This window comes from Rutilus rutilus (assembly GCF_951802725.1).
Source record: "Rutilus rutilus genome assembly, chromosome: 13".
NCBI lineage: Eukaryota > Metazoa > Chordata > Actinopteri > Cypriniformes > Leuciscidae > Rutilus > Rutilus rutilus.
Window position 1 is genome coordinate 22678999 of NC_140218.1, and position 26498 is coordinate 22705496.

The 26498-nt window shown below is 39.3% G+C and overlaps 1 protein-coding gene across 2 annotated transcripts in view; it reads right to left on the reverse strand.

Annotated features, from left to right (window-relative positions):
* camkvl (CaM kinase-like vesicle-associated, like) overlaps positions 1–20854 on the reverse strand; it is a 45061-nt gene extending 24207 nt beyond the window's left edge. The window contains exon 1 of one of the 2 annotated variants that reach the window (XM_084427851.1): positions 20655–20854. The gene's annotated coding sequence lies outside the window, so the exon portion shown is untranslated. The remainder of the gene's footprint in view (positions 1–20654) is intronic. The other variant, XM_084427852.1, reaches the window with a different exon arrangement.
* Between the last annotated feature and the right edge of the window lie 5644 nt (positions 20855–26498).

Consider the following 26498-nt stretch of genomic DNA (forward strand, 5'->3'; position numbering starts at 1 on the left):
AGTTTGCAATCAGTTGTGGACTGGAGGATATATAGCCCCACCCTCCGCCGACACACGTCATGAAGACAACAGATGTCGTTTTGAGGGGAAGGGGAGGTTAGATTACGAGGGCACATGAATTTTTAAAAATAATGATGTGCATAGATAAATCACTTAGCCTATAATAAGCACTGTCTGCAACATTCTGTAAAAAAAATAAGAGTTGTCAATTTTGATTTCATGGTGACTTTAAAAAACATACGATACAGTACTGAGAACTAACTATTTTTCTAACCAACTAACAGACTTGTGACCCATTTTGGTTTGTGAGTCACCCACCAAATTAGAACTTAATCTTCATTAATCAGACCTCCCTATCAGAAGGGTCTTCAAGCTAATGAAGAACTTGGCTACAAACATAAGTAATGGGTCCACTGAGGAAGTAAGCTCACAACAGAAACAAAGTTTTATACTGCTAACACCTTGCTAAAGTTGCTGTGAATGGAAAAAATGGCTCTGTGGTAGTTTAATGAGGACATTGCATGGACCTACTGCAGCTGATGAAATAAAAAAAATATTGTTTTTTCACAAGGTGAGGTGAATCTGGGATATGAAAGATGCAAGTGTGAGAAACAGCCGTGCGCGCCCATGCGAGTGCAGCCATGTCTTCGGAGGAGAATTAGGTCAGTTGGGCTCCTGGGAGAATCAGAGGGAAAAAGAGAGAGAAAGAGCAAGAACACGAACAAGCGAGTGAAATAGAGAAGACAGCGGGGATAAGGGAACAAAGTAGAAGTTTAAAAGTGAAGGATGAAGGAGAGAGAGAGAGAGAGAGAGAGAGAGAGAGAGAGAGAGAGAGAGAGAGAGAGAGAGAGAGAGAGAGAGAGAGAGAGAGAGAGAGAAATACCTGAAATGATTTAGGTGGAAGATACCAAGAGAAAACAGCTCAGCATCAGTGCAATGCTTGTTGTTTTAAATGCTTTGCCTTCAAGTGTCTTTGCAACAATGAACTAAAAAAAACATGTAGGCTACACTGCAAAAATGATTCATAGATCAAGTAAAAAATGCATGAAATAACCATGAAACATTACCAATACAAGGCTTTTTTCAGTTTACTTCGAACAACTACCAACTTAAATAATAATACTAATTAAATGCTTTTTTTTTTTTTGTTAGGTCAAATATCTCTAATCTAAATAATGCTTTGTCGTTCACCCTCTTCCCAGCACGCACTGGGGCATACATAATTAATATGGCTGTACTGACCTTTTGTCAGTTTTATTTTCACTACTGTTGTTAATTTTGCTGGCATGTTTAGAAATGTATTGTCTTTTATGCAAGATTAATTTTCTTACAGTTTCTTGTATGGTCATTTATGGCAGATTTTACATCATGAGAACTTTAAAACACTAAATAAATTTAATTAAACTCAGAACAAGACATGCAAACTATTGCCTAGAATGTTTTAATCATTTAAGGTTTATGAACACTTGTAACTGCATAGACTCTTAAAGTATCTATACAAATCGGAATGATGTAGAGATGCTTATGTGGAATAATATTCAAAAGATGAAACAGAGAGAAAAATCTACACTACTAAAGTTTACACAAGAGAGTATCGACATTTGTGATGTCTTTCAAAAGCAAACTGCTACAACAGCTCTCCAGCTAAACTAACGGTGATGTGTTCCTCCATCCCCCCTTCAGTCATTCAAAAGCACAGTTTCATCTCTCGCTCTGTACTGTAGGGCTTGACACTGTACTGGGGTAATTAGTTAGTGGCTGGAATAAACGTATGAAATATTAAGGGACTTCCAAAGGGACCAAACTTCAAATGAAAATCTCGCTGGCCTTCTGGAAATGTGCCAAGCAGGAAAACTGGAGATATGTCCTAAAATTAACGATAACAGGAAACATGTATAAATGTGTCCTTGGGATGAGGGTCATTACAGATTTCCGGATTCGATTCAAATTCACAAGCTCTTGATTCTGATTCCATTAGATTCAGTTCTAATTCATCTGATTTCATTTTGCTAATATATGAAAGAAATTTCTCAGCTAATGTTGTATTATGCAAGGAACCTTCTAAGTTGGTACATTACACAATTTTATATGCAGTTCATTTGCTATTTATATTTATTTTCCACATATATAATACTAAACACAACATCCTCTGTGGATAGCAAATTTCTTGTTTAATTAATGTATAAATTGTTATAAATCTATTACTCAAGAACACTTGTTTTTTTTTAATGATTCATTACAAAATAGACTCACAAGAGTTCAAACATGAACCGTTATTGTTATTGAATATGGCAATGTTTTTGGTCTTGGCGGACTAGATCTGCTACACTGCTGCTGATGATTATTGGTGCCGCTGCAGAGCAAATATGAGCTTGCTACTGCCAATAAATACACAGACACGCTGCTGTGAGCATGTAAGATATGCTGCCGCTGAAATCCTGTAGCAGATCTAAGCAGGTGGAGCTGGGGGGAGGTGGAGGGTTTCAGAGGGACCAGACTCAGAGCAGTCGCAAGGCCTGTGCCAAGTGTGCGACCGTACAGGGCTTCGCACCTCCCCAGGGCCTCACGCCAAAGTAAAGTGACAGCTGACTTGATGATGTAAAGCCAATAGTTAAAGTTCATTTTTGTCCTTCGGAAATACTATCATAGTTAAAAGACATAGCTAAAAGTAAGACTGTGTATCTATCGTGATGCTGTATTATTTTGCTTGTTAAAAATATACATCAAGTTCATAAAGAGAGCTTTATTTAGTCTGATTTTGGCCACCTCTGAAATGGGTCAAACCATAGATATTACCTGAGAAGTTCATGTAAATCCGTGCTCATTCAATGATGTGCATTTATTGCATGGATGGAGAAAGCATGGACGCCTGCAGGATTTCATCTGACAGTACGCACAAAGGGTTTTTATTTATCACTAATAAGTTACAAAGGCATAGCCTAACTATTAGGCACCTTTCGGACCATCAGTGAGAGCAACGGTACTGCCGGACGAGTGTAGCCTACTCTATCTCTAGATGTTTTAAACGTTTTTAAATCTGAAAACAGTGCTAGATGTTATCTCGATACTGTCTGTTTGTTTGTTTTACTGACTGAGAAAACACTTCAGATGATTCAGTGAGAGAGTGATGATACAACCATTGAGACAGGCCTGACCACAGTATTTAAATGTTGAGCAAGCAATCTCATTGGCTGCAGGATCAGCTGAGTCCAATCAGCTTGTATCATGTGGTAATGATGTGATTGCTTGCAGATTGCATGTAAAGGACCTATCAGCCTGCACCCTCTAGAGTTTCATGACTGAACTAATATAGGGTCTATATTCTACAATACTGCTATAGCTCATATTATATGTTTTTGATTCACTACAAAGAACCAGTTCAAAAGAGTAATTTGTTCATTAATCGGATTCCAATATACCCTTATACTATTGCATGCAGCCATTCAAAACAACTTAATAGAAAGACCATGTTTTATGCCCATTATTTTGCAGTACATAGACGTTTTGTCTGTTCAAAGCAAGATGTGATTAACTGGAAAATTTATATTTTTACCCAGTCCTAATGTGTCCTGTCCTCATCAAAGTACAAATGTCAATCAACAGGCTGCCAAATTCGGTTTGTGCAGCAAATTTCCTCAACTGCACTCAGATTTTAATGAACATTTTAATTTTAAATATTTATGAATAAAATCATAGATTAGAAAAAAGTAACATTAAATCTAAAAGGCAGCCAACTTTACAGTAGAATGTTTTTTGAGAAGTCACATGTTAGAAGAGTGTAATGAAGGGAGAAGTCCTCTGCTAAAGGCATCAGCTTCAGAGATCGAAGACCAGAGAAGCTGCAAGAAAGCACCAGAGCGGGAAAATGAAAGGCAAGTGTAAAATATTCAGCAGTAAAATCCGCTCCCTTGCGAAGCGAGAGCTGATGATTGAAATGAAGATTATGGTGGCCATGTTGCGAAACCTCTCAATGTCATTTATCCTCTTTGTGCCCACAGACTGAAATTAACCATCGGGCTGAAAAATTTCCCACACTATCGCAAAGGGTACTTAACTAACTCATTAATTTGTTTTAATACAGGTTCTGGTGTTTGTCCCCTCAAGAGATATATTATGAAATGCTCGCCTCTACAGCTCATTTGCAAAATAGCACAGTGCTACCTCAATGAAGAAAAACACATTGACTGGAAGTCAGAAGTGCCGACCGCAGAGGAAAGTGAATCAGCGGGCCAAAGTCACTGAAAATTGCCCATCTGGAGAGTTTGGCTGCTTCCTCTCGCTGTAAACTGTCATTGCCGCCTGTCACACCGACACAAAAACTCACAGCGCTAACAGTTTAGCTATTAGCGTCATCTCCTATACTCTAACCTTAGGCACATCGTTACAAAGCAGCCAAATATAGGACCAAGGGGTGACGATTCAGAGTTTTAAGTAGGTGGATTATCTAAAATCAGGTCAGTGAAAGACATTGCAGGCTCATTTCCCTATACTTCTATTGTATTCGCCTGATACTTCAATAATGCGTTGTGCAATAGCACTCCTCTCTGTCAGTACTGTAGTAGTTGATCGTCTCAGCCTCGTACATATCTAGAACATTAGATTAGACATCAAAGGTTTATTTAAAGTACGCCCAGAGAGGGACAGAGTGTAGAAGTGTGTTGAGGGGTGAATGGGTTTTAAACAGAATACATTAACAACAAAGCGTACATGTGCGCATGACTGTGCGTATGATGCTACAGCGCTTGACTTGCTATCACAGATGGGTAAATGCTTTTGAAGAGAGAAGTTGGTCGGGAAAGACAGCAGAAAGGAGGACAGGAGGAGGGAAAACAAAGTGATCAAAAACAAGGAGACAAGAGGCCAAAGGGCAGAATACGAAGAACGTCTGTAGGAGGACAGAACACATGAGTCAGAATGTGAAAATGTTAAAACAATACATTGTTTGACTGTACAGCTATATTAAAACATCAATCATTTATTTTTACAGCTGGAAGAAAAAGGAATATGATTTTTCATCTGCTACGTTGCAACATTAACTCAATGAAATTTAAATAAGTGTGTCATTTTGTTGATTTAAATACTTTCTCCTAACCCAGCTTAATATGCAGAAAACAGCCCGACACAGAAACATTGGTTTCTGCATGGTTTTACGTAAAATGTGCTCATAAAATGGTAAAAGTAGATTGGATAGTATTCTGACATAAACTGGAATAAAGTGTGACATTGCAAAAAAGTTTTATCTGATATTCTACAACAATGACAGGGCTATTATAGTTAACTAAAACCATAAAATATATTTTTTTTATTACTTGAAACAAAATATTACAAAAACTAATTTTTTAAATGTTATTTCTGCTAGTTCCCAAAGCAATATTTCTCATTTTCATATAGTTTAACTGTACTAAAATATCTAGAACTAAAACTGAAATAAAAAATTTATAAAAAGTACACTCACCTAAAGGATTATTAGGAACACCTGTTCAATTTCTCATTAATGTAATTATCTAATCAACCAATCACATGGCAGTTGCTTCAATGCATTTAGAGGTGTGGTCCTGGTCAAGACAATCTCCTGAACTCCAAACTGAATGTCAGAATGGGAAAGAAAGGTGATTTAAGCAATTTTGAGCGTGGCATGGTTGTTGGTGCCAGACGGGCCGGTCTGAGTATTTCACAATCTGCTCAGTTACTGGGATTTTCACGCACAACCATTTCTAGGGTTTACAAAGAATGGTGTGAAAAGGGAAAAACATCCAGTATGCGGCAGTCCTGTGGGCGAAAATGCCTTGTTGATGCTAGAGGTCAGAGGAGAATGGGCCGACTGATTCAAGCTGATAGAAGAGCAACTTTGACTGAAATAACCACTCATTACAACCGAGCTATGCAGCAAAGCATTTGTGAAGCCACAACACGCACAACCTTGAGGCGGATGGGCTACAACAGCAGAAGACCCCACTGGGTACCACTCATCTCCACTACAAATAGGAAAAAGAGGCTACAATTTGCACGAGCTCACCAAAATTGGACAGTTGAAGACTGGAAAAATGTTGCCTGGTCTGATGAGTCTCGATTTCTGTTGAGACATTCAGATGGTAGAGTCAGAATTTGGCGTAAACAGAATGAGAACATGGACCCATCATGCCTTGTTACCACTGTGCAGGCTGGTGGTGGTGGTGTAATGGTGTGGTGGATGTTTTCTTGGCACACTTTAGGCCCCTTAATGCCAATTGGGCATCATTTAAATGCCACGGCCTACCTGAGCATTGTTTCTGACCATGTCCATCCCTTTATGACCACCATGTACCCATCCTCTGATGGCTACTTCCAGCAGGATAATGCTTGTTCAAGAAACCAATTTGAAATGATTCGAGCTTTGTGACATGGTTGTCACAAAGCTCGAATCATTTCAAATTGGTTTCTTGAACATGACAATGAGTTCACTGTACTAAAATGGCCCCCACAGTCACCAGATCTCAACCCAATAGAGCATCTTTGGGATGTGGTGGAACGGGAGCTTCGTGCCCTGGATGTGCATCCCTAAAATAACACTGATCTATGACAATAAACCTTTTATTTAAAGTCTGAATTAAAGATTATGTATCTTTGGAAATATCTTTTAAATCGCAGAGCAAAGATTGTCTAAGAAAAATGCTGGCTGGCAACAGCTGATAAGGTATGAATGTTCACTATTCCTTTTAAGGCGATGTCAGTTCTGTTTGGTGCCAACAAAGGTGCAGAAATACACAAAAATTCATTTATACTGCTGTTTAATAATTTGAAGGCTTACAATTTACCAAATCTTCTTTTAAAACATGGACAAATGCTCCAAATTGTGCTCTTTCACAGCTCTGTTTTGTGGTTTGCTATAAGCTGAATAGCACACCTTGCCCGTTCAATGATATCAGTTTAAAAAAAAGAGCAGTGATTTATCACTGTCTTTCTTATGAATAGAATTAGATTATCAGACATTTATATTATGACACCAACAGCAGTAATTAAATTTCCAGTTCTGCAATGTTTTTATTTCCCCCTCCCAAGATAAATAAACAGAAAGAGGAAGATTAGTGGCTCAGTGTGGGGCAGCATTAAAATGAAGAGTACGTATAGCGCACCGGCACCGCTGTCATAATGAGAATAAAGATTTCAATGGCAAAGGCTTCATCTCTTTTTGTTCCTCATCTCATTCTCCATTCTCTTTTTCCATCTCTCTTTATCCTCAAGTTGGGAGTAATGGTGGACAAAACGAGGCTACAGGGAAGGGTCCTCATCACTGATTTATGTTTGCTCCCGTATCCCGCATGTATTTACCGCACTTTGAATAAAATAGAAAGCATTGCCCATCACAAAAGCGCGAGTCTTCATTGTGATGCTGAATGCCTCAACTTGCATATCTCGATCACAAAGCCCTGCACCCCCAACATCCACAATTATTTTTCTCTCTTTTTTTGCTTTGTTTTATGGCAAATGGTGAAGTGGAAGCTGCTCTGCCTATTTCAATGCAATCGGAAACAAAATTATGCTAAAAAAAGGTGCCTAAGCAAGGTGGAGTTGGTGGAAAGCGCTCTTCAAATTATAGATGATTAAAGAAATTTGATGGAGAGAAAGAGAATGTTTGAGCGTTAAGACTCACATGACCCTCGTAATGGCTTCGTTGTCGGTGTATCTCAATTACAATATAATTGCCACTCTGTTCCTGTGTTATTTTCTGCTAAAGGGGCTATCATGACACTTCTATGGCTTGGCTGTGGTGGTCTTAAGGGGAGCAACTCATTCTTTGTTTTTAGCCTATACATATGCATATTAGTAAAAACAATTATGTTATATTATCTTTCTTTAATATGATTGTGAGGAGTGCAACAGGGGGTGGAAATTATTGGTGTTCAACACACAGCAGATCATGGCATCTCAGCAGTGCTGTAGCTCTAAGCTTAACTCTTTATGACCCCAGAGAGGGTTCACTGACGGCTGTGGAAAAGAACCTCAGCTGGCATGAATGAGGGCATTTGCTGGGGTAATGGGGCACTTAAAAGCAACAATTAACATCTTCTAACAAGATCAAGAAATACATTTCCTACTTGGCCTCTCTGAACCACTGAATTATTCTTCTCTTAATGCACATACAAACATGCTTTTATCCAAACTTACACTTATTCTATATTTTATCAGTTGTCATGCCTTTAATTGAACCCATGTCCATGGCATTGTTAGCAACTTGCTCTACTGTTTGAGCAACAGGAATATTAAAACATACATCATTCGTGTCCATTAATTAACACGCGCTAATTGGTGATGCGTGTATGAGTGTAAATGAGTGCGGATGTGTTTATAATGCGACATTAGTATTCACAGGTATTTGTATGTAAAGTGTTGTTCTAGCAGACATATATTTACATTATTAATGTATTGACAGCATCTAACTGACAAAAATTATGAAAAAGTCCAGTGCCAATAATTTGTACATGAAAAGTATTTTCTGGGTGCGCAGATTCAGTTTACAAAACATGAAAAAACTAAAAAAGGAATCCGCACACCAAAAAATGCAAAGTTCAAGATCCATTGAAAAGTAGTATTTTACTGAAGATTCTCATATAAAGGCACAACAAAATACCATAGTGCACTAACAAAAAAGTGACTGTGCACAATAATAATAATAATAATAATAATAATAATAATAATAATAAAAACCTTTCAGTCTATCTACCATTTGGGGTGTGGATTCCTTTTTTTTTTTTTTTTACATCTAAAACACAAATATTTTATGAACTAACAATTACTGACTTAAAAAGGTTACAGTAGAATATTTTAGTTTAATAGAATACTGAATTTGTTCAACACCTTTATATATTTATTTCTAGAGTAGTGTAACTCATTTTGAAGGATTCCATCACTTTACCCAAGCCTAACTTTTAAAACAAATTACATTACGGAATAATTTATTTTTAATTGTATTTCCTTAAAAATGTGTAAATACTGTAAATGTATAGTATATTGTAACAAATTATTATCAATTTATTATTTGTTATTTGTTTGTAATTTAATATAGAATTTATTATTTGAATATAACAATATTATTATTATTATAAAATTATTATTGTTGTATCTAAATAATAGTACACTATAGAAATATAGTCACATGCATTTAAATATAATAAAAAAATATTAACAAATAAATATATTATAAAGGATTTGTAAAGACACAAATTTACATTCCTAAAGACATTTATGTTTTAGATGCTGTCAATATACATCCATATAATTATGTTTCATTATATATATCCAAACAATGCATATGTCACCATTTCGTATGAATACCTAATGAGATCAGAGTGGCAAGTGTGCTTGTCTAAGTTTATTCTTAAAGCACCCTGTATCTATTTAGACTGCACATAAAATAGTCCCAATCACAAATTAATAGTTATTGTAAAGCTGATTAGATATGAGCAATAAAACCTATGAGAATATGTTTCACAAGCTTCTTATGAATCCTATTTCATTCATCATTATAGGAGGGTGTTTATAGAGATTACAAATCCATCAAGGAGAATAGCTCATTGGTTGTAGGCTGATATGATTAACGTGTTTACTTCATTTGCTTAAAACTGCAAACAGCGATGAGCTTATGAGCTGAATGTTGGACAAGAGACTTAGACGCCTGGAGTACTGAAATACACCCATCCATTTACAAAACGCATCTGTGGGAGGTGTGTTGTGTGTGGGCAAAAGGTACGAATCTAACTTGAAAGTGTTGGCTATATGTAGTCTAGCATCAAGGTGGCCCACAGGAGTCAGATTGAATGCTCACTGGTTAGAAACTGCACAGAAAGGCTTTGTATATTGCTCATATTGTGGATTGTATGCATTATTTTTCGCTGAATATATTTATCTCAGATCTTGAGGGTAACTGCTGTGATGAGTCTCCAAAATTAAGTAACCACTTAATTGGCAGCATCCAAGAGGTGGAAACAATGTTGTGTGTCACAGTGCTAATAGGCATTAACATGTTTATAAATAACCGATTGCATATAGAGCTTTATTTGTGACTCATTGATTGTGATTTCCCTCCACTAGTGTTATGGAGACTATAGTATGTAATGTTTCCACACTGATAACAAGCCATTTGAAAAATGTGAACTCGCTAGCATATGTTCCTCGCAGAGGTTCTCCACTCTGTCTAGCTCAAGGTTGCCAGCACTTACTCATGTTATACCCCTTTTCAGGTGAGTCTGCGTAATTGGGCTAAGTGCTCCAAATGACAGCCGTCTCACTAAAGATGCATATCCTCACATCCAAAAGGGTTAAATCTGTCTGATCGGGGGACTCTCACAAAGGTGGCAATGAAATCAAGTCAAGACAAGCAACCAGACAAGATTAAATTCCCAGCTGAGGTTTCCAAGATGCCTATGAACGTCACTCCATCTTTTTACAGTGACTGATGATTTTGGCTTAAAATTACATTAGACCTGATCAAAACAAATGAAACATCTTAGACTGTGCAAGACACCCATTCACTGTTATACTGACATAATGGTGCATTGAATTCATATAAAAGAACCCCAGAGTCTGCTGATATCTCGAATGTCAGCATCATTATATGTGTTTCTACTGGATGAAGCTCTGAATCATTTCAGCCCTTATCCTGGGTTCTATTACCTCCAGCCTCTCAACAAATTACGCCACTTATGAGAGTAATGGGCTTGGTTGTGAATTCCACTGCTGAATTTGGTGGCTGATAGGTGCTGAAGGTTAGAAAAATGTACAGGGTTTGCCGAACAGGAAACTCATGTGGGCCAAAAAAGTGCTATTATTAGGGGAAAGGAACTCTGTGCAAGCACTACTCCCGGCCAGTTGCCCGAAATTTACCTGTTCATACCTGATAATACTCGTGACGAAACCGGCTCAACCTGGATATTGTAACATCTCGCAAGGTGTCGACATCTGTATAGGTGCCATACAGATGTCTGTTTAGAGAGGCATCGTTTGTCAGTCCCCAGGAGGAAGCAACACTCCTCGTGGACCCAGGGGGCATCCACAATCCAGTGGGCCAATCTCTCTTTTTGTCTGGAGACAGCTCTCCCTGCTGTCCCCCAAAACCGACAAAGAGCTGTTTAGAGTGTCTTAAGCTCTCTGTGCGGTCCAAGTACACACGCAGGGCGCATATTGGACATAGCAACGATAAGGCTGGGTCTGCATTGTCATGAGGAAGCACTTGCAGGTTAAACACCTGATCCCTAAAAGGACTAATGAGAACCTTGGGCATGTACCCAAGCCGTGAGAGTCCAAACTCCAGGCATGTTTCGCTGACAGAGGACTCCTGCAGGTCCTCAACCCTGTTGATGGAAGTGAGCACAGTCAGGGGGGCCATCTACAATGAGAGGGTGCTTAACTCGACTGACTCTAGAAGGTTCAACTGGGGGCTCTATGTAGGACCATCAAGTCTACAGAGAGGTCCCAGGAGGGAATAAGGCGCAGCCACCTGGTTTTTCACAAAGATCTCCTACCCATGTAATGATCAGGCTCAAGACTGCTTAGCATCAGCGTGGAGCCAGTCTCTGACTACAGGATGATAAGGCAGCACTGCCTTTTTCTTGGAGGACTTAACCTCTTAGCGCCTCTTGAGGAACCTGATATTCAGCATGAGTTTTCCAAAGGACTTACTGCCCACTGCATTGTGTTGTGCCGCTATAGCAGTCACATGCACTTTTAGGGTGGAGGGGACAGCCACTTCTCCAACCTCTTCTGCAGGAATGAAGCATTGATCTAACTACCCATCCGCGAAGAGACGGCCCTTTGAAGCATATAGCCACCTCGTGGAGTGTTTCAGAGGTCTGGGTGTGGGTGCCAAATTGTGCCCTGTCCCTGAAAAGAAAGATCCTCCCTCATTGAATTTCAAGTTGGGGTAGGGGTGGGTTGGGGTTGTCTGTCGTCAGGAGCTTCAGGTGGGCCAGAACGGCTCAAACAACATAACCTGTTCTTTGTCCCCCCTGACTTTGTACAATGTCCATGCAAACAGGTTTACTGGGGAAAACGCAGATTTGTGCCAGCATGTCTGTACCAAGAGGGGTCTCAGTCAGGGAATACCACAGCGGGCAGTGGGAGGATTCCTGGGGGAGCTACCAGGTCTAACTGTGCTTCTCCAAATCGACTCTGAATCAGCTGGGCCACCTGGGAATGGAGTCTCCACTCTCCCTGAAGTGTCACCCATCGTGACAGCACATTCGCTGCACGATTGTGTTTGCCTGGGATATGAGTGGCCCGCAGTGACTTAAGACACTGCTGACTCCAAAGAAGGAGATGGCAGACGAGGTGTGACATGCAACGTTAGCATAAACCACCTTGGTGATTTATATGCTATTGTCGCTGTGTTGTTCGTCCCGACTGACATATGCTTACCCTGGATCAACAGCTGAAACCTCCACAGGGCCAGCAATACAGCCAGAAACTCGAGGCAGTTGATGTGCCAACGAAGTCGAGGTCCTGTGGACGTTTCATATAGATTCTGCATGCACGTTGCATATTTCAAAGACACTTTTTCTAAGGGAATCATACTATATCATAGTACGATTGTGAATTCACAAAGACTGTGATTCAATTAAATAAATATATGCCCTGCGGGTTTAATATATGCGCTTTAATTATTTACATGCGTGTAGGTTGCGATCACCTCAGAGCGGCTCTGTCAGGCCTGGTCAGGGCTAAACACCCCCAAACGCAAGCAAGAGCACCCTCAGTTGATACTGTAATAATATATTGGCGAAACAGATTTGGCAAATGCTCCAGTGCATATTTCTGTTAGCGAGCTGGAGAACGTCAAATGTATCTATGTACAACGTGTTTTTGCAGTGGTGAGCAATGAGGCCAATCACAGACATAGTTACTGATCTCTTGAACGCAATGGCCAATCAGAGGTGTTTAAGTTAGTCAGAATCCACTTACCGCTCAAAATGCCAGAGTTTTAATTCAGTGCTGAGTTATGCAGGTTCGCGAAACATCTCATTAACAAACAAGGTGTAGACACGATGCAAGTAAGAGATTTATTGTGCATTGTTGGCAGCTTCAGTGATTATAACGGAACTTTGTGAGATCACGATGAACTGACAAAATGACAGCGTTTAAGTGATTGTAAAGGGAGCGGTCTTGACTCGCTTTCGAAGCTACAGCCTATATAATCCAATGATTAAAACTATTGTTTTTCATGCTGCTAACAAGGTCCGGCGGTCAACTGCATGCTGCAAAGTTTTGCAAGTGACATTTACATATGAATGCTGGATTCAATCTGTATGGGACAGAAATATGACGTTAAAATAGCAATGCATTAAAGCAATATAAATGCAGACTAATAGATTACTAGAAAAATATATTCACAGCAAAATGTTTTTGAAATTCTATACAAGTGATGACTTGTAAATAATCTTAAAAGTCTCACTGTACACTGTTGTGGTGGAGCTGTTTAGCCTACATCTGCACTGTACTAGATCACCCTCAGAAATTTCAGAAGCATCCTCAGTGATTTGATTCTGGAACTGGGCCTGGGATCGTTCACAGTAAATGCTGCTCTACATGAACTGTTATCATTCACATGTGTGGAGTGTGTCTCAGACTCCTTCTCTGCATATGCTGTGAGTTTGGGTTGCTTATAACGTTCATCTGGGAATGCAGTGTGCACCATTTCATCAGATTTGTAAGGTAAATTATTTATAAACCTACACCAACACACAAGAATACATCAATATGTTTCTAAATATGCAAACTTCATCCCGTTTTCAAAATAAAAGTTTAAATCCTTGTTCTGAGTTTGCATGTTTTTATGTCCACATATTCTTGTTCATGAAATTACAATGGCTGTAGCATTTCTATCGTAAAGAAGTGGCCAAATATTAAAGACTGAGTAAATATTTGAATCAAATGTTGTTTGGCCAATATTAAAGGCCTTGGAACGCACAGCTTTGTATGATGCGTTGATGTTATTTCCACTGAAACAGGACGCTAAGGTGGGACATATTGAATGGCTCCTCCCCCTTTTCAAATAGCCAATAGCATTTAGTTTACCTCACAGACTGCAAGATGGTAGTCAGTACTTGACAGCACCATGGAAGCAAATCCGAGCGCTGATGATACTTTGGATTCAATAATAAAGGTGTGAATAAATGTGGAAAACATGGAATACAGTTGGAAAACAGAATAAAACTCGAGCAACCGAACACACATCTCCAACCAGTGGCGTAATTTTGTTTTAAAAAGTGGGTGGGATAGGTGTGTGGGGGGGAGGAGGTTGCTATACAATGCTAAGATATGTACAATATATGTGTACAATAACAAATAACATTATGATGTCCAGAAAACAATTTCAATAGTACATTGGGTTTAATTTGTCATTTAATGAGATCTACTAAAAAAAGATTTTAGGGGGCCTTTAAACAAGGATTTAATCTGCTGTAAAGTGTAACAACACCTCTGCAGGCATTTGTTACAATGCAATGCATAATGTACAATGTACATACGATGATTGTTTATATTATGTATTTTAACAGTTTTGTTCTATTAAACCATATGACTACTTGTTTTTGATACTTTATTTTAACCAAATATGATCACTTTATTGTAATTATATATGTGTTTTAAGTCATTTTAAAGGCTTAGGTCTTTGCTTTGGTCTATTTTTTGTATTACTCGAATAATCATCCAAATAATCAACCAATTACTTGATTACCAAAATAATCGTTAGTGATAGCCCTACTCCTATGCATCGACCCAAACGGAGTAATCGTCAACGGGGATGCCATAATCTCCAGGAGCCTCTGAAACTGTTGCAGTGAGACCGCAGTTTTCTGTCTGAATAAGTTCAGGCTGTTCAGCCTAAACTTTCCGCGTTCTGCAATGAGACTTGCCATCATAGTAACTGAGTCCAACTTCACACAGAGAAAAAGAGAGAGTTCTACAGGAGGGAGAGCTTGCTTTTTCTCAGTTGACCTGAAGCCCCGACCGGCTGAGTGTCTAAGCACCAGGTCCCTGTGCACACGCAATAAATCTCGAGAGTGCGCTAGAACTAGCCAGTCGTCGAAGATATTTGAGAATGCGAATACCCACTTTCCTTAGCGGGGGCAAAGGCAGTCTCCATGCCTTTTGTGAAGACGTGAGGTAACAGGGACAGCCTGTAGGGGAGGACCTTGTACTGATATGCTCGTAGGGACAGTCTGTACAGAGGGAGAAACGAGAGATGAGAGTACATGTCTTTTCAGGTCTATCACCGCAAACCAATCTTGATGGTGAACGCACATTAAAATGCATTTTTGGAAGACCCTGTGAAGTGTGTTCTGGCAGTAAAAAGATACCTTCCACGACTATGCTCCTCGTGCACCACTAGGAACACTCTAAAAAATGCTGGGTTGTTTTAATCCAATGTTGGGTCAAATATGGACTAACCCAACGTTGGGTTAAAAAATGCAGTTTAAAAATGGACAAATTGCATTTTGGACAAAATAAAAAATGGACAAAAATGCAATTAAAAAATGGACAAATTGCATTGGTTACATTAAAAATGTAACCCAACGGCTGGGTTTGTCCATTTTTAAATTGCATTTTTAACCCAACGTTGGGTTAGTCCATATTTGACCCAACGTTGGGTTAAAACAACCCAGAATTTTTTAGAGTGAAGAAAGTAACTGGAGCGGAGCGGCGCTCCAAGCCCAGAAACTAATAATCTAATCGTGAACTCTCAGGGCAGGAGGAATCCACTCGAGCCCGATGTTTGTGGTAGCCCGGGCAAGCACAGCAGCCATCTCAGGATCAGACTCAGTCTGTGCAACCACCTGTTGGTGGGGCCCAGGTGAGTCATCCACATCAGAAGGCAAAAACAAACCCTCAACCGAGGTGACTTTCTGCTTAGAAAAGCAGGAATGTCACAAGAGTAACAACCACAAAGTTCCCATGGTCATACTCTTGATATGTGTGCATGTACCATCCACAAAAGCTGTTCCAGCCTGGGCATGGCCCAAACTGCAGCCAACTGATGGAGATGGGTGTCGACCACATACAGAAATACATGCACGATAAAGCAGCTTTAAAAAGATGCTCTTTGTCAGTGTTTGCTCTTTTAGAAGAAGTCTCTCTTTTATAGAGAAACTCTCTTGTTAGAGAATATTTTCTTTTGGAAATTTCTCTTTCTAGTTTCTTATTAAACCACCCTGCAGGGGAACTCTTTTGCACTTATCTATGCGTATGGGAGAGAGAACTGCTGAAATGCGTCGTAGAAATCCAACAATGCTTCTAGGCAGAGGTGAATAGAGAGAGAATCACAGATGCGTCTTCTCGACCCCAAAGAAAAAATTAATGAGTGGATGCAAGCCATCTCCTTTTATACCCATATGCCCAGGGGAGTGGCATGCAAATTCAACTCGCCAATTCTCATTGGCCTTTCCTTAAGTATTAGAGGTGTTTGAGGCTCCCAAGTGCAACCACTAGTGTTACTACACAACGTCGAAGTGATTGGCAGATATAGCAGGTGAGTTATAGCAGGTACACTGTAAAAATAAAATAAAATAAAACTGTGAAAATTGCTATAGTAAAAACCTGTTAATTGGTTTATTGTAAGTTACTATACCATACGTGTAATTATGTAATTGCATTACATATATTTTTACTGTAAAATACTTTCACATTTATTTATCTTTTATAAAAATAACATTTGCCATAACATTTAATGTAAAATAAAACAGTAAAAGGACATTCCCAGAAGATCCAATGTGTGACATTTTATGTTATTTAGTTAATCTTTGTTGCATTATTTCAGCATCATGTATGTTTTGCATCTTTTATTTTTGTGTGTATGACCAAGTGCACAGTCTCTATAGGAATATTGGCCATGTTTTATATACAGGTCAATTATGATTAACTCGAATTCAGCATGTGGCTTTCTGTTATTGATAGTCCAAGTAGGCTTGGTATGTAAGATTATATAATTTAATGAAATATAGGCCTGGTTTCACAGACAAGGCTTAAGCCTAGTCCCAGACTAAAATGTAGGCTATGTTTGAGTTGTCTTGACTGAAAGCAACTTGCACTGACATATCTTAAAATATGTCAGTGCCATTGTTTTGTCTCAAGAAGCACAGGTATGATCTTTTCTAAGTCAGGTTTATAAAAGATACTTGAATGTCCTAATTTAACTAAGGCCTACTACTACTGGCTTAATCTAAGCCCTGTCTGTGAAACCAGAGGATAAGGTTTTAAGTAAAATATACACACACCGGCCACTTTATTAGGTACACCTGTTCAACTGTTTGTTAACACGAATATCTAAGCATCTCTCACAAAACTTCGAACCTTGAAGCAGATGGGCTACACAGCAGAAGACCACAACGGGTGCCACTCCTGACAGCTAAGAATAGGAAACTGAGGCTACAATTCACACAAGTGCATCAAAATTGGACAATAGAAGATTGGTAAAATTGTTGCCTGGTCTGATGAGTCTTGATTTCTGCTGTAACGTTCAGATGGTAGGGACTGAATTTGATGTAAACAACATGAAAGCATGGATCCATCCTGCCTTGCACCAATGGCTCAGGCTGCTGGTGCTGTAATAGTGTAGGGATATTTTCTTGGCACACTTTTGGCCCCTTAGTACCAATTGAGCATCATTTAAACACCACAGCCTTCCCGAGTATTGTTGTAGACCATGTCCATCCCTGATAGCTACTTCAGCAAATGTTTTGCTAACATTCCCATTAGGTTATGAAAACGTTATTTCTGAATGTTTCTTAAACAAGTTTTTTTAATATAATAAAGAACATTATAAGACCATTCCAGAAACATTATTTCAGGCAAGTTTTTTACTAACTTTTACATAACGTTTAGTGAAAGTAATGAGAACGTTCCCTGTTAGCTGGGACGTCACAAAGCTCAAATCATCTCAAACTGGTTTCTTGAACATGTCAATGAGTCACTACACTCAAATGACCTCCACAGTCGCCAGATTCCAATCCAATAGAGCGCCTCTGGTAAGTGGTGGAATGGGAAATTCATAATCATGGATGTGGAGCTGACAAATCTGCAGCAACTACATGATGTTATAATGTCAATATGGACCAAAATCTCTAAGGAATGTTTCCAGCACTTTGTTGAATCTATGCAATGAAAAATTAAGGCAGTTCTGAAGGCAAAAACGTGTCCAACCCAGTACTAGCAAGGTGTACCTAATAAAGTGGCCGATGAGTGTACAATATGCCATCCTGCAATAACTGAAACATTGTCACCACATTTATTATGGTGAACTCCTGGCAACCACACTCCGATTGCATTACCCAAGTTTGAGTCCTGGCTCAGGGTCCTTTTTTCTGATCTTATTCTCCTCTCTTATCCACCATCCTATTCAAATAATGGCAGAAAGGACAAAATATACCTTCAGAAAAAGAAATAAAAAGGCCAAAAAACATCCTGGCAGAGATTACTACTCTACCCCGTAGCTGACCCCTGTTTCATTCTTGTAATGCAATCCTGCATCCACACTACCAATTTTTTTTTGTTTTGTTTGTTTATTTTTATTGCTAATCCACTGTGGCCCATTTGCTTTTCCACTCAACCTCCATTTTTTGGCACATTCTAAATTGGAGTCCGTCATGGCCATTAACCGTTTATTACAGATCTGTTCTGAGGCTTAGCATTTGTGAAATCCTGTAAATGAGTGTTAGCTAGGAATTCCAGCATCATGCTGCTATGTGTTAAAAGGATGTGCAAAATTTCTGTCGAGTTCACAGCTCACCTGTGGGTGCGTCTGTCACTTTCACAAACACCTCTCTGGCTGCAAAGGCTATTTAAGTGTGGCACGGGGTAAAACGTTCTCCGTTTCAGCAGCTACGACCTGCAGCTGAAAGCTCTAGAAGGTTCGACAGTGATCTTTGCATCCTCAAACAGCAAGGCAGGATGTTACTGAACAGAAGTACTGTTATCAAATAGATGGGCTCTGCATATAAATGTTAAACACATACCAAATCCCTCATTTTCATGATTTCATTTATAAGGTTTAGCTTAAATGTTAATATAATAAAGATCTCAGATGTAATTCGTCTAATGTTTTCCGTCTACAAAGCATTGGATTTCATTCAGTGTGTCTAACAATTGACAGAACCGATTAATAAAGAACTTGATGTGCCACAGAGCTTCAATGGGCTAATAATAATAAAAAGACCAGAGGTTTTAAACAGGGAGTATGTTATTCTACTGTAGTGATGGCACCATACTGGGTCTGCCAATTTTTGATTAATTAACTTAAGTTTTGTAAAAAATAAAACAATAAAAAAAAATATGACATGATGATCAGATAAAACCTCAATATTTAAACAACTTCGACCAAAAGTAAAATGCAGTAATGAGTATTTGAATGCCTTCGCAATGTAAACACCATAGCCCTTTGCATGAATAAGGTTGAAGACCTCTGGTTATTATGAATGACTGAAAACAATAATAAACATTATTGACAGAGCACTACATGTGTGGGATTCCAAAAATACAATGGTTTGAAAAACATACATTTGAATTAGTGTAACAAAACCCCATTTTTATTTCCATTGGAGTTGCACCTGTTTTGGAAAAGTCAGTAACTTTATTTTAAAAATTAAAAATGTCATCAAAATGTCAGTGTGTGCTTGTGGATATTTTATTATGCATTCAGAACACACACACACACAGACTTTTGAATCTATTATTGAAACCTTCACATAAATGTTTTATACTAATAAAACCTACACTACCCCTAAAACAGGTTGACTTTATTAGAAGGAAATGTTTTGAGCCTTTCAAATAGCCTTTTCAAACCCACTTGTTAAACATGTTATGTCATATTATTGTGAGGTCATTTCATTTGGCCCTCTAGTATAGCAAAGCTGTATACACAGGCTTTACTGACCCTGAATTTCTCTCAGCCCCAAACAAGCACTCTCGAGTTAAGCCTACTTGTACAATAAATGGATGAATATCTCACAACATGACAATAGGAAAAAATGCGACAAGAACAAAAAAGAGCCATGCATGAGTAATGATCACTAAGCACAAAAACAAGTTGATAAACCCATTAGGGAACGTGATGTCATAGTATGTGCCTTATTAATAATTCATTTGTTATTTCAAACCCGTCTCGCATTGATTTTCAATGGATTTTTTATCGTTACATTACTCGGCACTATCACCTGCTCTTGAAACAGTTTCGAAAATCTCACGCAACGATGCAACGTCGCTAATCGCAAAGCTCAACTGTTTCTCTTGCGCTCTCACTCTTCTTTCTTTCTTTTTTAAAGGGTATCCTGAAAATCACGTGTTAAACAACTTTTCGGTGTAAATGCGGTCAAGGCTCTAATTAGGCTACTACAGGAATAATTAAAACACGCAACACTTGAGGCAATCGCGCGCAGAGAAACAGCATCTCAACCGTTCACCGACAGGTAGGATGTTTATTCGGCATCTTCACGACTGCTTCCCTCACAAACTCTACCGCAATCTGTAAACTTGAACATGGGTCGAAATGACAGAAATCATGATGTCCTAGTTTGTTTCAACAGATGTTCCGCCTGTTTTGCGGTGCTATTCGATAAAGAGGAAACGCTTTAGAGGAAAGACATAAAACAAAAATCAAAGACAATATACCAAAAGATCTAAAGTTGTTTTACCTGCTCGGATTGGCACAGAGTACGCACGGGATGGATGAGGAAATCCAAACTTTGAAGACTGCGAGCCCTTGATCGGCTGTTAATGGCTCGTTTATGAGAGACGCATTAGATCGGCGCAGTTCTGACAAGACTATATGCGAGCAATGCTGCTGTCTATCCCTCCCTCCCTCTCTCTTTCTCTCTTCCCCAGAGAAATAAATAATCTCTGCTTTCATCTGGATCACTGAATATCTCCCTCCCTCCCTCCAGTTTGCTCTCTCTCTCTCTCTCTCTCTCTCTCTCTCTCTCTCTCATACACACACACACACACAAACAAACACACACACACACACACACAGACAGACAGAGACGTTTCCATTGACTTCTATTGTGTTTACATTGTTGATATGTTCTCATAAACCCTCGCACAAACATTTCTACATTTTTAGATCATAATTGAAAAAATGTTTCATGAGCCATTTTACTTGTGAGCATTGACCGGTCCCCCACAACGGATGAGATTTTAGAGCCAACTATTTTTGCTTGCAGCCAGAGCCATCACTAAAATTCACAGGGCCCGGGACTACATATTATGGACCTTCTCTTCCCTGGACCAAATGAGTTGGCTATACTCTATTGGATCTTTTTGGGCCCCTTAATCAATGGGCCCCCGCAATCTAGCAGAGCCTTCATAAAAATAAATAAATCAATAAAAAACAAACATGCAATGTCCAATACACCATTATACACATTCCTCTCTTTTTATGCATAATTGTACACACACACATAGGCCCTATATCAAATTTGACTGAATTGACTTGTTTTTCTGTAATCGATGGGACAGTATGCTTAAGTTTGTAAGTATTAAATAGCATCCGAACGGATTTGCAGTGACTAAATCACTGGTTCTCCATCCTGGACCTGAGCACTGCACATTTGGGATTTTATTTATCACCTGATTTATATCAGTTGCTCATTAGTAGAGACTGCAAGAACTAGGTGTGTCACGTTCAAAATGTGCAGAGCCGGGGCCCTCCAGGACTAGGATTGAGAAGCACTAGCAGATTGCAAGCGACAGGATTACTACATCGGATTAAACTGCAACAAACATCATTTCATTATCTGCGCATCAGATGAAAAGCATGGTGGGGTGGTGAAAATCTCTCACTCTTGTGTCCAGTTTTGTTTTTACGTTAATATTTTATAGGCTCTCGCTCTGACAAAAGGTAATATATTGGAGTTTCTTAATGACTTCTGTGGGGTTTTATGTTGTCATTAAAGCTTTAGACATACCAGTAGTCTTCCACAAATGAAATAATACTGGCATCTCAGCATGTACCAATGAGTTTGGTATCTGCATGGTCTCACGCCATTATGAAGTTCATCAGTCAGACTGGGAAATGAGAAGTCCTTTCTTCCAGTCTATAGCCATTATGTCTCTCTGAGAAGAGCTAGTTTCTTCTTAATGGGGTGAACCATTGAACCAAACAGAGATCAGGGCAGCGATGCTGTACAAGGTCTATAGTGTGCCAATGGGATACGGACAGATGGCTGTGTAATTACGCAGGAACTAACCCTGTGCGTATGTAGCTTCCGCTTTTCGAATGCGAATATGCTCAATTATTCTTGTTTTCTCATGAAAACAACTATCATGTCATTCCATGATAACTGCATGACAGATCAGAACAGAAATTTTAATGTGCTCTAATTTAGATGGTAATGCAACATAATGTGGAAAGAAATTCAACATCAAAGCTCATTGTGCTAAACACACACTTTTAGCCTCAAGGAGTTCATCATGGCTAGCAACACAGAGCTGTAGTAGATATCTAAGATATGGATATGTAATAATAATAATAACTGTAAATGTAAGGGATAATGTAATGTCTTTTATTTTGTGATAATGTGACCGATTGACTACATTATCTTGCTGCTTATAATAATGATAAATACACTTAATATACATAAACAAATAAATGTGTACATGAATAGTGATTCAAACTATTTTATAATGTTACCTGTACATATATTAATCTGAGATTCAGATAAGAAAAATGATCTTTTAGGCATACAAAACAACCATCAATAAGACAATAACATTAATAGTGAAGTCCTCTGAGGTCATCTTCACTTCATTCAATAACTGAGACACAAAATGGCAGCAGTTGTGTTTGAATGAAGCAAGAGAAAATGCGATTTTAAAGGAATCAGTTGAATGAATGATTCAGTGACTCATTCATAAAGACAGTCAGTTGTTTAGTTTCTAAATCAAATGAATCAGCTTTTTTGAAGGAATCAGTTGAATGAATGATTCAGCGACTCATTCATAAAGACAGTCAGTTGTTTCGTTTCTAAATCAAATGATTCAGTGACTCATTCATAAAGACAGTCAGTTGTTTCGTTTCTAAATCAAATGAATCAGCTTTTTTGAATGAATCAGTTGAATGAATGATTCAGTGACTCATTCATAAAGACAGTCAGTTTTCGTTTCTAAATAAAATGAATCAGCTTTTTTGAATGAATCGGTTGACACATTTGCTGTATCCGAAACCGCTCCCTATTTCCTATATAGTGCACTATATCGGGTTTTGTAGTGGTGTCTGAATTCTGAGTGAACAACATAATTTCCTTACATTCCTATACTCTTTACAGACAATGCACTCTGATTTCAAGTGTACAATCGATGTACACTTGGCAACAGACTATTTTCCACATTGCAACATGAGACGGTGAAAGACTTTTACAAATGTAAGAGTAACTTTTTACAGATTGAAGTACATGAAGATATTGTGAAGCGAAATGATACAGTTTGATTGATTGACAATAATTATTTTCAACAGTATTGTGTACATAATGTATGTTTATACACGGGTCAATGACGTGACGGGTCATTTTTTTGACCCGTTTTGACCCATTTTTTTTAATAATAAAAAAACAAATATATAATATCCAAAGTATGTAAGGTAGTACAACTTGATCTCTTTTACTGAATCCAAAAGGTTTTAATTATATTTTACTACATATAAAGGTATTTTAAAGATTTTGAAGTGTCAAAAGGTTATTCGGTAAAAGCGATATAGTAAATATTTAAATGGAATAATACTGTTTTTAATAACTAAAGGAACTACAATAATACAAATATAAAGCAGATAAGGCTCTTTTTTTTTTACATTTCCCCTTTTCTCCTTTCCCTGTGCAATGTTTTACTTGAATATGTTGGAGTGTCTAGAGTAGTCCAATAAATAATTACATTTATGAGATCAGTGATAATTTTATTTAATATTTCTTCTGTGGTACACACTATATACTATCTCAACATCAATGTCAAATCAGTTTTTAACTTTCAAATCAGTGGTTAAACCGAATGACTTTTTTGGAGACAAATTTTATCCATCTTGTAAAAAATGACAAAAAACAGAGTTAAAACCACAAAATCTTATTGTTAACACCTAGGTAAACTAAAAAATGGTTTCAAATATAGTTATATCTATTTACACTTTTAAAAACCTTATTCGTCAATGACCCACACTTGTTTATTGTTGTTAATAGTTATTTTGTTTACAAATTAAACAAATAAAATAAGACAGTGTAGGCTATTTTTTATATAATAAACATCATAAACATGACAACTAGTTGTTTTATTCTCTTTATTATGAACATACAATAAATGTGTGACAAATGAACAGTGAAAAAATACAATAGTGAATGAGTGAACAACTGAGCGATTGGGTTCGGACACAGTCATATAGTCTGACGGTCTGGAACGTGTACATAGATAGTGAAATGCCGCTCAGCCAATCAGATTTGAGGACTTAAACTGTTGTATAAAGCCAATACAGTGTGACTTTGATAGTGACACGTTTTTTTTGTCTTGGATAAAGACTTTTCAATACAATTTTTTTGGTTACACTTTATTTTAAGTTGTCCTTATTACAGTGTAATTATACATTTAAGTACTGTCATGACGCACTGGAAAAAGGAAGCAAATGCAGGCGATCTCAAGAATGTATGTTTATTAAACACTTAAACACAGAAGTGCAGACTCAGGCAGATGGTGAGGGTCAGACGGCTGAAGCAGGGTGGCGCAGGGACTAGATGGCCGCGATGAATCCGGCGGTGAAACGGCGTGAAGGTGAAGACAGGATCCAGACACGAAGAACACACAGCACAGGACTCCAGGAAGAAACCAACTCACGGGAAACAGGAAACACAGCACAAACATCGACCAACGATCTGACAATGAGAGAAGAATTCAGTGAGTCTTTAAAGGAACTGGAGATGAGTGGCAGCTGGCGCCGAGCTGATTACAGATGAGATGATTGACTGCTAATTGATACGGTGACACCCACACACACACGCACATGGCACACAGACAACAATAACAAATGCACGAGACAAGCAGGAAGCAGCGCACTCATGAACCGTGACAGTACCCCCCCTCCTAGGGACGCCTCCTGGCGTCCCCAGACTCCCTTACCTGTCGATGGAATTCATCAATAAGGGAGTGATCTAGTATGTCTCTCGCAGGAACCCAACTTCTCGCCTCCGGACCGTAACCTTCCCAGTCCACCAAATACTGGAATCCTCGTCCCCTCCGCCTGGTGTCCAGAATACGGTTAACCGAATACGTCGGTTCCCCATCTACAAGACGCGGCGGTGGGGGAACCGGTACAGGCGGGTTAATTGCTGATCGAAACACAGGCTTAATTTTGGAGACATGGAACACGGGGTGTATCCTCCTGTACGCTGGAGGAAGGTTGAGGCGGACTGCCACCGGACTAATAATCTTGGTGACAGTGAACGGGCCAATGAATTTGGGTGCTAACTTATTCGAGACGGAACGGAGAGGAATGTTCTTAGTAGAAAGCCACACTTTTTGACCGACGACGTAAACGGGAGGCTTAGACCGGTGGCGATCGGCGTTAGCCTTAGTGCGCGCCCCCACCTGGAGTAGAGTCTCACGGGCTCTAGTCCAGGTGCGGTGGCACCTCTGGACAAAAGCGTGTGCGGAGGGAACCGCGACTTCGGATTCCAGACTGGGAAAAACAGGTGGCTGGTATCCTACACTACCTTCAAACGGAGAAAGGCCCGTGGATGACACTGGTAACGTATTGTGGGCGTACTCCACCATAGACAGTTGTTGACACCAGGAAGTCGGATTCTTGGAAACCAAACACCGTAACATTCTCTCTAAATCCTGGTTGGCTCTCTCGGTCTGGCCATTGCTCTGAGGGTGAAACCCAGAGGACAGGCTAACAGTCGCGCCCAGTAATTTACAGAACTCTTGCCAGAATTTGGACACAAACTGGGGACCCCTGTCAGAGACCACGTCAATCGGAAGGCCATGTAAACGAAAGACGTGGTCTATGACGGCAACCGCTGTCTCCTTGGCTGACGGCAATTTGGGCAAGGGAATGAAATGAGCCGCCTTCGAGAACCGGTCCACCACGGTCAAAACAACCGTGTTGCCCTGGGAGGGCGGGAGGGCGGTAATAAAATCTAGAGCGATGTGGGACCAGGGTCTCGAAGGGACTGGCAGCGGTTGGAGTAACCCATCTGGCGCGCGATTGGAAGTCTTACCAGTGGCACATACCGAGCAAGCCAATACAAAATCGTGAATGTCGCGGGCCATCCGTGGCCACCAGAATCGCTGCTTAACCAAAAACCTTGTGCGATTGATTCCTGGGTGACAGGCTATGTTGGAACAATGACCCCACTGAATAACCTCAGACCGTAGTTCCTCCGGCACGAATAAACGGTTCGGCGGGCACCCGACCGGGGGCGTTACCCCTTCTAAGGTCTTCTTGACCTTCGATTCGACCTCCCATACGAGTGTGGAGACAAATAGACTCTCCGGTAAAATGC